Here is a 12,459-nt window from a genome sequence, read left to right on the forward strand (position 1 = left end):
GCATATTTACCACAAAAGCAGCTTCTTCCAAATAATACCACGCTGGCTAGACACAAGGAGTTGTGACTTGGGCACACTCCACCATGTGGGATAGTTACACAGTGGTAAGCACATGGATGCCTTAAAATCATATGGGTCCTTGCAAAACCAAGCAAAATACCAGCCACCAAGGAGTCACATCAGTCACTATGTTTGCACTGGGCTCTTATTACTCTCACCTGAGGACTCAAAAAGCCTCTGTGCTTTCCAGTAAAAGTACAGACAATCCGCAGCCACCAAGAGACTGGGATGACCTTTTGTAACTCATGGTTTTCTCAGCTACTACTGAGTATTTTGCCTGTTTTTTCACTACCTTCGTCGGTAGGCCAAAAAACAAAAAAAGAAGAAAAAGAAAAAGTGATAATGTTCTCATATGAATCATCCTTCCCACTAAACTGTCTCCTTGAGTGGCAGTTGAGTTTGTTAGTCATCCATCGTTTCAAAACTGTGGGTGGCAATTATCCAGCATTTCCTCTAGGTGTCAAGTCACACGGATAATCCCCTGGGGTGTGTCATTACGCCCACTGGAACTGCTGAGGTTTTGATGTCCCCATCCTTCCAAAGCAGAGGGTATGTGTTTTCCTTCTAGGCTGCAACTGCAAAGTTTTGCTGTGTTTCTGTAGGTTTTACTCACAGGGGCCTGCTACTTTCACAATCTGTTACAGCCTCTGTTTAGTAAGTCCAAGTTGGTGACTTGATCAGTGGTTTTCTTTTTCAAAGATGAGGTAAAAACACGCCTCTTGAATGGAAATTGAGCTGCTCAGCTATACATACATAAACAAAAGTCAAATAACAGAAAACTAAGGTGGCAAATGAGATTCGCATTCATCATTTAATGAAAGTGCATGAAAGTGGCTACTTTGATTTTAGCCTCAGCAATCTCTCAAGCACAGCTAGCTCAGCCTCTTTGTCTCTGCAGAGAGAAAGGTGAGAATGGAGGGAGCAGGGTAGATATAGTAAGGGCACTTTAGAAGGAAATGCAGCCCATGAGGATAGTCAGTGATAAAGCAACAGGACAGCAGCTCTTTTTGGGGAACAGTTTGTGTCCGTAGGGGTCAAGTCAGGTCCCCCTGTAGGGGTCCTCCACAACTCTAAGGCATTTATTTTGGTCTGTATAATTGTACATGGGACTTGGTGAGCCTAGCCTCACATTCAGGGACAAAAGTCAGGCACAATAGGTGCTGCTGACTAAGATGGTGTGATTTCATGTGATTTCATCTCCTTGTTGCTTGAGATCCCAGTGCTCTTTGGTTTGGAGGTGCTTTGCACCTACCCCCTCCTCGACTGGGCCCTTCAAACTGTGAGGGGCTGTCATCAAGCTCTAACCCAGCCTTCCTGAATTACTTCACCTGTCTGACCAAATCTCATTGGGATAGTTAGTTAGTCCATACTGTTTAAAATCATCATACTTTCCACCTCCATAAAGACATCTCAAAACGTGAGCCTCAGTATGTGTATATAATTGCCACAAAGAACCAAACCCAAATATCTAAGCAATGTGTTCAGATGTTATAAGCCCTTCAGGTCTCACAGGAGTCTTCCTCCCACTGCAGTTAGTAGGGTTGGAATCACTTTTTCATTATATTAATAGAAATCTGCAGTAAACTCATCAGTTCTAATTCCTCTGACTGGCATATAAGAGCAGCAGATCATATCTGTGGGGTTAGTTCTGGCATTTTCTGTCTAGAGAAATAAAGAATGTCAATAGCTAGTTATTTCTTGATAGTATTGTGCACATTAAATTCTGTAATGATAATATACAGTCATTGGCCACTGTTTTTTTTGTCTACATCAGGATAATTTTTATTCCAATTCAGTCAATCTGGGTTTTTGGAGATGCATCCAAATAGCCACAAAGTGAAAGACTGCCATGCAGTATTATGTCAGGCTGGCTACCAGAGAAGCAGTACCAAATCACGCTGCATGAGAGACTGAATGAATGTCAGCTGAAGGCAGCCAGATGTATGTGCTAGACAAAGCTTAATATGGTTTAGATGAAAAAATTCTATGGTAACAATGACAAGTAACTGTATGATCATTATTTGTCTTCATTTCCTCATATTTTCTTCCTTATTTCCTCCAATTTGTAAATAAAGTCTTGCTTACATTCTTGCTTACAACTTGTTGCTACTGGGAAGTTCCCATTCAATGAGAGGCTACAAGATTTGAGGTCCTTTCAGAATAAATCGATTAAATAACAAAAGCAAAAGAAAAGCAAAAAATGCCAAATGTTTTGATGAGTCATACTCTGTTTGATTTTTAATTACATTTTGGTCACGTGAACTGAAAATTATAATTCCGTAGCTGCTATTATTTAAAGACATTGTTTTTATTGTAAAAACAGAAGGAGGAATCAAAAGAAAAGGTGGAACACAAAGCCCAACAAACTCAAAAGAGGACTGGTATAAGGAAGAATAGAGAATGGAAACAAACAAGACACAGGTAACAGAAGACAAAACCGTAATACATCACAAGAAAGAGTGCATTGACATTCATATTGATTTCCTGTGGCTAAGAAAGAATCTCAGCTCAGCAATCACTGGGTTACCAACTCTCATAATACTGCTACAAGTGCTCTGATTCCCAGAGGTGGGTGGTTTCACCCACCATGCTTGGTTAACTTGTGGGACCCCCAGCCATAGAAGGGCTAAATGTTGACTGGCACTGAAGTGGCAACCAGAAAAGTTAGTTGAAGAGAAATCTGGGGACTTCTCTTAAATACAAAATAAGAGGTTACTGAACTGTTCAAATTGGTATTCTGGAAAAGCAGAAATATTTCCGTATACAGTGGAAGTACTGCAAAATTGTTATGCTGTTGTACTGTTCTCTGCACATAATTTTTGGCCATTGGGTTAACTAAACCTTCACTCTATTATCATAGGTGCTCTTTATGTTCATATTTCATAGAATCATGGTATCAGAGAATAATAAAATATGCTGAATTGGAAGGGACTCGCAAGGACCATGGAGTCCAACTCCTGGCCCTGCACAGGTCCAGGAGTCACACTAAGTGCCAGAGAGCATTGTCCAGATGCTTCTTGAACTCTCTCAGACTTGGTGCTGTGACTACTTCCCTGGAGAGTCTGTTCCAGATGAACCCTGTCCCTTTGGTGAAGAACCTTTCCCTGATATGCCTAAAACTCAGCCTCATGCCATTTCCTCAAATCGTGTCACTGGTCACCACAGAGAAGAGATCAGTGTCTGCCCCTGTTCTTCCCCTCAGGAGGAAGTTGTAACTGCCATGAGGTTTCCCCTCAGTCTCTTCCAGGCTGAACAAATTAATTGACCCCTGCTGCTCCTCCTAAGTCTTCCCCTCCATGTCTGGCAAAGTTTGGACAACATGCTGTGTACCTAGAGGAAATTAAGTTTGAGATTTGTTGCATTTTCTTGCTGTTTGAGATCACTGCAAACTTTATAATGTCATCCCAAGATGTTTGAGTCAAAGCAGTGCTGGCTGTAGAAGATTTCTCAGACCTGTATCTAGTAGGGTTTTGTGTATCTCCAAGAAAGGAGATCTTCACCCAGCCTTATTACAGGGAAAAAGGAGGGGGTTTAGGTGTAAATGAAATTTCAGTTTGTTCCCTTCTTGGCCTGTCACTGAGCACCACAGCTTCATCTTCCTTGCACCCTCTTATCAGACATTTATAATCACTGATAAGATCCCTCTGAGCCATCTCTTCTGCAGGCTGTGAGCCTCTCCTCACAGGAGAGAGGCACCAGTCCCTTAGTTATCTCTGTGGCCCTTCAGTGGGATCACTCCTGCTTGCTCTAAGTGGCTTGGCCAACAGTCATCTAGAAGGGGATCTGTCAAAAAAAACCACAAAAAGCCAAACAAAGCAACCCCAATGTTTGTCCAAATGATGGGTTTTGAGGAACACTTGAAGGCTGCCAGAGAAAGAAACCAAGTAAATGTTTTATTGTGTAATCTACACATCACTCCGATTGCAGAGGATTTTGACTCTCATAATCACTTCAATTCTAGAATTTGATTTTGTTACTAGGGAAGAGTTGGATCATGGTGGGAAACCTGTCTGAACAGTCTCTCACAATGTGGAATTACCAGTATTTTAGCAGCTGTTATCTTAGGCAAAGAACATGTTTCACTGTTAGATCAGAAAAAGGAGACACATGAAACCTCAGGTTGTTTACACTTGATTAACAAATAGAATACTAATGGTTGACTGTGAACCTCAGGGATAAACTTTATGGTAAAAGTAAGGAAATCAAATGCAATTAATATATTGAAAAATCTCAGGTCTTTTAATGTGAAACTATATTTAAGACGTTTGATTTTTGGATTTGTCTATGTGTCCACAGTAGTTCTTTTTTTTTCCTCTGAATATGGCCCAATCCCTCTTTGACTGTTTTTACCATAACAAGTATTGAAATCTGTCCCAATGAATGCCACTGGAGAATAGGAATAGCTGTAAACCTTCAATTTTGTAAAGACAGAAAAAGGGGAAAAGCTGGCAAAAAAAATTATTACTTTCATCTTCTTGAATTTTTTTCTTTCCATTCTCTTTTACCTCCTTTTTTTTTTTTTAAGAAGAAAAATTGACCCTTGACTGCAAATGATAAAGAGGCAAAGCAAGTTTCCTAGCCTGTATGTATCATGCACACTCTGAGAGTTATGAGTATTGGATGTGTATTTCTCATATGAAGTCTTAAGGGATTTTGCTAGTGAGAAATAATGAACTACTTCATTAAGAGATAAAAAAGTCCTCCCTGAGATAGAATTAGCCTCTCAAAATTCTGTTTATTTACCTAGTTTTTGTTTTGCTTAAGGACAGCAGAGGTAGCATTGCATAGACAAAAGATGAATACAATTTTCAGTCACGCAATGTCTGCCTTTAAATTGGGGAACCTTTGACCTTGGGTATTTCTGCCAAGATTGATTTTTCATGTTGGTCCAGCTAAAATAAATTTTGGCCAGAAAAATATTAAGCATGCTCATTTTGAATTTTTTTGTCTAGCGTTGCATCATTAACCTATAAGTTGTTTCTGCACTTTTTACAGTGCTATTTTCTTCCTTCTCCACTGATCATTCAGGCAGCCCAGACTATAGTAAAATACTAACCGCAGCTAACACTAAAGGTGTTTAATGCAAACATAGTAAAAATAACTTGTACAGATATTGGAAAAAATTAAATATTATCATCTAACAATAGCAAAAGTAAACAGAAAGATATGTTCAAGGGCTTTTTCTGAGCAGCCTTCCAGTGCTGCTGCTTTAATCTATTCATTCAAGAATTGCTTTGAGTAGAATACAAAATCGCAGAACAGAGTCTCTCAAAAGAGCCAATATTCTTCAGAAAGTTGTAAAAACTATGTTCATGTAAAACAGACTGGAAGTCAGGAAGTGGCTCTGATCAACTTATTTGTAAACCCATACTGGCATCATTGCATTTCCTGCTCAAGGAACAGACAAAAACTTTCCTGAACTATCCTCATGAGTTGTGAATTATGGATGTATCTCTGTGAGCCCCTGAGTTTCTGTCTGAAAGTTAAATAAAGCAGAAGGGTATACATTTTCTCTTTTCTCTAGGATTTGGTTCCTCTGCACAGATCCTTCTTTATTTTTACATGGCTTTTGTTTCTTTACACAGCCATGCAGACACATAGCCTTAAGGCTTTTTTGTATTTCCCCTGTGCTTTTAGTACTTTAAAGAATGTGTGTATGATCTGTCTAGATATTGATACTGCTTATTTGCCGAGTAATCAAAGGTGTTTATGCTTAATAAACATTTGTAGTGTTTTTTACATGCAAATATGTATTTTCATCAGGAAAATTCTGTGTCTGTTTCAGGCACCTGATATTCCTTCATTGCCTTTCACCAAAGGTCAGTCACTGGATCCAATTTCTTCAAATTTTATTTGACAGCTTTTCAGACATACTTCAGAAATAGTATCTAGACTTTCAGACATCCACAATATGAAGCATCTCTTTGTAAAAATAACAATTTCTTTTTAGTGTAGGAATTGTTTTCTAAAAATACTATTTCTCTGCAGAAGAGTGTTTTTGTTTCAGCACACTTATAAGGATTTTGAGATCATCTTTTAATGCCATGTTCTGGAATGCTGGCAATTTCCCTAGGAAATTGTCCACAGATTCCTCAGTTTTAGTTATCTTAGGGGTTAAGAACATCTACCATGCTGACATCCATCCCCATCAGTCTGGATGCTGTTTCCAAAGGGATGAGGCTGCATTATTCCTTAGAGCATCTCTGCCCTCTGTGGCCCTACCCTCAGCAGCAGCTCTGCCCTCTGACTCTGCAAGGCTCCTGCTTTGCGTGCATGCTTAGAGGCTGCATGCCTTGAGCTCTAGTTAATGTTTAATTGAACAGAAAGGCCCAAAGTATTAATAATAAACTAACTCCATGGCAAGCAGAGGAAGAAGCATCTGCCAGAAACTTTATCCCTTTGTGTTTTCTAGCAATTCTTATTGTCCCTGCTGTTTTACCAAGCTATCTAGCATCCCAAACAAGGAGCACACTTCCCCCACTCCCTTCCCATGTCTCCCAAAAAGTCCTATTATTTGATTTTATCTAAGTTCCACAGAAGCATGCCAGGGGCTGTTCCTGTCTCATGCCACTGCTCTTACAGGAGGTCACTCCATCCAGGCTCTTACAGGAGCTGTCGCTCTGGACAGTCAGAGGCAAGCACCACTGCACATCTCCACATCACTTTTTACACAGGGTGACTTGTCCCCAGCCCCCAGTAATGTCCCCACATGCACAGAGAAATGCTTCCACCTGACATACTCTTGCCTTCGTCTTTATTTTCTCTATTCAGTACAGGTCAGCACTGCAGGCAGAAATCTCTGACATGTGTTTTGCACAAGATATAATCACCCCAGTCAGCAGTGACAGGCTAGGACCAGACACCAGGTCTTCAGATTCTCAGGTCCAAAGGGCCCATGCATCCTTGCAGTGATGGTGATGGTGAAGAAGAGGAGAAGTTTTCTTTCTCAGTAAGGTTAACCTGGAAACATCACAGCAGTTGGACAAATACCTGGTGGAAGAAACCCAGAATATAAACACAAAGTATGAGAGGAAGTAATGGACAAGTAACTCCCACAGATTCACCCAACCAGCCATGGAAATGTCCATAATAATTTTCAGCGGTATGTGTTCTCAGTCTTTTGGCCTTGTGAAATGCTTTTGAAAAGAAGCCTAAACTTTTTTGGCTTTCAAACTGCAGTATTAGATAGCCCAAAAGAATTAAAATCCCTGCTGCTGTGTAACTGTGACAATTCATTCGGGGTGGTCTGCATGCATTATGCACTAGGTGTGAGCAACTCCAACTATCCACAGGGCTCTTCTGGAGCCAGCTGTGCCCAGCTCTCCTACAGCAGCTGCTGAGATCCAGGCCAGTTGCCAGGCTGCCCTCCCTGCCTCCTGCTCCCCTACCCACTCACCCATTCCACCTATGCCAGGCCTCTCCATCCCTCTCCTGAGCTCTGATGCTTGGCTAAGCAGCTCCAATTTGATTTTCCATCCTTCTTCAGGGTTGCTTCCCCTAGGAAAAAAGGAGGGAAGATGAAATCTCTGCTCAAGCCCTGCCTTTGTCACTGCTTCCCTCCTGCCTCTGAAGCATGTGGCACCATCTGGTTACAGGAGAGACCCTGAGCTCTGCAGAGTAGATAGTCAGGTGCATCACACACACACCCACACCCACACACAAACACACACATCCCCTCACATAAACATACACACCCCCCTCCCTTTCCACAGTCTCTTATGGACAAAGTTTTTGTCCTAAGGTAAGAACTCTAGTGGTATTGCAGGATGAGCTGCCTGAATGCTCACATAATTAACATGTTCCAGAGATGGGGGAGCTGAAATGCTCGTGACTGACCCCGGTGCACACCAGCATGCCCAAGGCTACAGACTAGTGCTGGAGACTGGGACATCTGGGCAGACTGTTCTTAGGAAGTTGCAGGATACATCCAGATTGAAGACAGGGAACACTCACTTTTGAATGGCTAAGCAGAAGTGCAAAATTAATCAATCCAATCAAATATGGAGATAAAATCCTAAAGTAGCTACATAGGTTCTTTGCAATTGTGAATTCTGCAAGGTTGAAGATTGTAATCCTGTATGCTTCTAGCCAAACCTACTTACATTATAACCCTTTTGGCATAGGCTGTAGACTAAATCTGAGGCTAAGTGAACCTAGCCACACCTAGACTTCTCTGAGAAGTTTAGAAAGCAAGGAGATCTCACTGAAGCTTGTTGACCCAACAGGAGGGATCATTGCCTATTATACTATAATCTATTGTCATATATGATAGAGTTTTGATCTCTAACAATATTTAGATACAGTATTTACAATAAATCTAAACATAATCATCCACATGATCACTATTGTGTCCTACTTTTCAAGCCTGGCCAAGAGCCTTCTTTTGATGACTCCACTCAGTGTTGCCTGTCTAGACACCTGAAGGATACCTGAGGAGCTGCTGCATGTAAAATCCAGAATGCTGTCCTTTGAGAGGAATCTCTGAAGATTACCTGGTCCAACCTTCTGCTCAAAACCTTCTGCCCTTCTGTCAAATTTAGAGTTTGATCAGATTGTTCAGGGCAGTGTCCAGGCAAGATACCTCCAAGCATGCTCAGATACCTCCATGCCTGCTCAGATGTGTCTCTGGGCACCTGTTCCAGTGTGTGACCACCCTCACAGCAATTTTTAATTTTTCCTACTGGAAAAACACTTTCCTAACTAGAACTACCCTTGCTGCAACATGAATCTGCTGCTCCTGGCTCTGTCACATGCACCTCTGGGAAGAGACTGGTCCCTCTTCCATGTCTTTTCCAAGAGGGCAGCTGAAAAGCAGCAAGCCTTTACAAAGGCTGGGAGCTTCCCCACTTCTCCTTACCCTTCATGGACTGTAGCCCTTCCCCTGTCCTGGTGTCTTTCACTTGACTCTCTCCAGTGTGGCAATGTCTTTCTCTTAGTGGGGAGCCCTAGTCTGCACCCAGTGCTCCAAGTGTGGTCTCACTGGGTGGAGGAGAGAGGAAGATCCACTTTCCTGCACCTGCTGACCATGCTTTTGCCAAGACAGCCCGGTGTGTAGCTGCGTTCCTGCTGCCAGGCACAAAGCTTCCCTGGGGCAGCTTGCCCACTGAGTTGCTGAGATCACTCTCCATGCTCTCATCCAAACCACCAGTAAATATCCTAAACCACTGCAGCCCAGGTGTCTCTCCCTGAAAGATGCCACTAGTCACTAATCTGCCTGCTGAACACCACCCTTTGAGACTGGCAGTCCTACCAATTTTCCACTGAATTATTCATTCACTTATCCAGGCCTTATTTCACCAGCTTGGCCTTGGTCATATTGTGGAAAACCGTGTCCAAAATGTTCTAGAGGTGAAGATAAACAGCATCCACTACTCTACCCTCATCCAGAGCCCAAGGCAATTAGATTGGTCAGGGATGATATGTCCTTGGTAAATCAATGTTTGATGTCCAAATTATCTTCTTGTCTGTCCTGTGCCTGGACTCACCTCTCAAGGGCCTGAGGTCAAGCTGACTGGCCTATAAATCCCTTTTAGGACCTACTTGAAAATGGATGTTACATTTGCCTTCTCCTTATCATCAGAACCCTGCCCTGATGATCATGACCTTTCAAAGACAGTAGAGGAATGTTCTAGAGTGACATTGATCAGCATTTTTTGGATGATCCCCTGCATATCTAATTTGCTTTAGTGGTCCTTAACTTAATTACATTCTGCTGTGGGCAATGCTTCTCTCCCCTAGGCTCTGCTACTCACGAAGATTAACTAACAAGAAATGTATTTTCTTTTGCTACAGGTAATCAATATTATTTTAGTTGAATCTTCAGTTATTTTTGAAAATCACGGGGTTTGTATTCAGTCCTTGATGATTTTGCACTTTTTTATATCTTTTGACCAGCCACTGCATCAACAAAAAGTGTCACATAGCTATAATTAATAAAATGCTTTGCTCCTATTCAGTGACTTGATATCTGGAGAATCTACATGAATTAATGGAATAGTATGTCTGATTGAGGTAGTAAACAAAAATGACCAAATTGCACCAGATGTGTGGAAAGTTTCAGCATCTTGTCTTGAAATAACAATCTGAGATGATCTCTGGGTCAGATATAAAGCTTCCTGGAAACTTTGAACCTTCTATGTCTTCCCATGAGTGCCTGATTAGAGGATTGTGTTACTTAAATGCCAGGTCTTAAAAATACTCAGTGTTTACTGAATAAGAAGAGCTGGACTGCTTATGGAAATTTAAGTTTTCAATGCAGCAGATGGTAACACCAGACCAGAATTAATCCAGTTTCATCTGTAATTTCATGTGCTATACAGAGAACACAGGTTGGTCACTTTATTAAAATTTATAAGAATGTACTAATAATATTAGCAGTTTGTTGCTGCCAAAGCTTGAATAGACAAGACTGAGACCTGATATTTCTTTACAAAAGTCTTTCAGAGTAAGATAAAGCCATATTAATGTATTGGGCAGATAATGTTGTTGGAAATACTGATTAAGAGATTAGTGCTTGTAAAGGATTTTGAGGCCCAGAAACTAAGCTGAAATCTTATATCCACACTGCCTGTACAAGATCCTGCTAATAACAGCTTCTGTGGACTTGCTAACAATATTTTCTGAATTACTTTTAGTAGCTTGCATGCTTCTTCATATGTGCAGAAGGTACAATATATAAATTGGAATTTCTTCCAGAGGTTTCAAGATGCCCAAGCTCAAACTAGCAAAGACAATCTTCTTTCACCCAGAACACTGATGAATGATATCTTCTCTTGTCTCATTGACTTTGATATAAGAGAAAGAAGTGCCTTACATTTGAGCTTGCCCTTTTTATAGAACTTTGGTCAGAAGAGAAGGACCTTTTCTAACACTGTGTAAGAAAATTACTTTAGAGGAAGAGGAATCATCTGACTGCCAGCCAGGGATTTTGAGGGATAGATTTGTCTTTTGTGCAGTATGAGATTGAAATTAACACCTAAACTTAGACTCCCGAAATATATAATTGAAAATTACATGGATTTCAGACCTGCAGAATGTGAACACTTTGAAAAGAAATTAATGGGAGCTGCAGGAAATGTGACCTTTCTGGTTTGTGGAAGTTTCACAATTATTTAGAAACTAAATAATAGTTCACAACTCTTAATAACTTAATGAAGCAACAATGCACTCTATCCTTAAGGAACACACTTTAGAGATTTTAGCTTGAATTGCAAATGCTCTTGCTAACCCATGTGCCAGAGACGTTGCATTGTCTGTAGAGACAAGACTCCATGTCCTGTGCAAGAGAAAATGGATGTATCACCATGCATGGAAACAGCTTTGGTGCACTGTAGGGTGAGCTTCCTTTCCAGTTTCAGAGGTTTTTCTGCGAAGCACACACAGCCTTGTTTTCTTCTTGCTTCCTTGGAGCACAAACACCAAGTTTTGAAGAAAACCTGCATTCTGTGCATGAATAAACACAGAAGAAGAAGTAGTGAGAGACACACCTTGATAATCCTCTTTGACAGCAGGATTTGCAAGATTTTATCCTGGGGAGACAGCCCCAGATGGCAATGTGGCCCATCAAACTGACAATAACCAGCATATGCCTTGCGAGGACTTGCCTGGAATCTAACACCAAGAGCTGCTCCTGCCTCAGCCTACTCTGCATGGCCCTGGGCAGGCCGCTGCCATTGACATTTGTGAAACTGGAGTATTAACATATACTTTTCACTACTTGGGGTTATCTTTTTCAGCCATTAATCTCTTTGATTCTCAACTCAAGGAGATCTGTGTCTCTCAAAACAACAAAAAAATACAAGAAAAGGAAAAAATAATGACCAAACCAGCAATCCCAAAATAAAATTAAAATAATAAACAAACAAATAAATAAATAAATAAATAAATAAATTTTCCGCCTTAAAACTGTTGTTTAGGAACAAAGCAACTTATCCCACCACACGTTACTTCAGTATGAACAAACAAAAATAAGAGCTTAAAGCCAAGACTTTACTTGCATTTTCCTCTGTCGCTTGAGGGACTTCCAAATGCTGTGCATACCAGGGGCAAATTGTTTGTGCAATAAGCCTTCTTCAGGCAGTATTCCTCTAGTGGACATTAATAATGGAAAAGATATAAACTCGGTCCTGTGCAGCTTTTTATTAAATACACATCTTAGAGCCAAAATGCCCAAACCATCTAAAAACTCATTGTGTTTGCTCGGAGCAGTGTTCGAGCGTTCAGTGCCTGCCCTGCCATTCACAAGCAGAGCACGCTGCAGTGCCTAGCATCCAGCTGCTCCAAATGAATACAATGGCTAGAAATGAAACATGGGTGAGCTCTGGAAAACAGATACAGGCAGAAGGGTGTCATTGAAGGAATGCAGTAGCTCATCAGAGAAGCATAACATGAAAAGTAGGT

The 12,459-nt window shown here is 41.0% G+C and overlaps 1 long non-coding RNA gene across 1 annotated transcript in view; it reads right to left on the reverse strand.

Moving 5' to 3' along the window:
• Positions 1–6,807: 6,807 nt before the first annotated feature.
• Positions 6,808–12,459, reverse strand: part of LOC120503396 — a 31,595-nt gene continuing 25,943 nt past the window's right edge. The window contains exons 2-3 of the long non-coding RNA XR_005627734.1: positions 7,457–7,557; positions 6,808–7,050 (exon numbers count right to left, since the gene is read on the reverse strand). This is a non-coding gene — a long non-coding RNA (uncharacterized LOC120503396). The remainder of the gene's footprint in view (positions 7,051–7,456; positions 7,558–12,459) is intronic.

Source organism: Passer montanus, unplaced genomic scaffold (assembly GCF_014805655.1).
Source record: "Passer montanus isolate IOZ18808 unplaced genomic scaffold, ASM1480565v1 scaffold10, whole genome shotgun sequence".
Taxonomy (NCBI): Eukaryota; Metazoa; Chordata; class Aves; order Passeriformes; family Passeridae; genus Passer; species Passer montanus.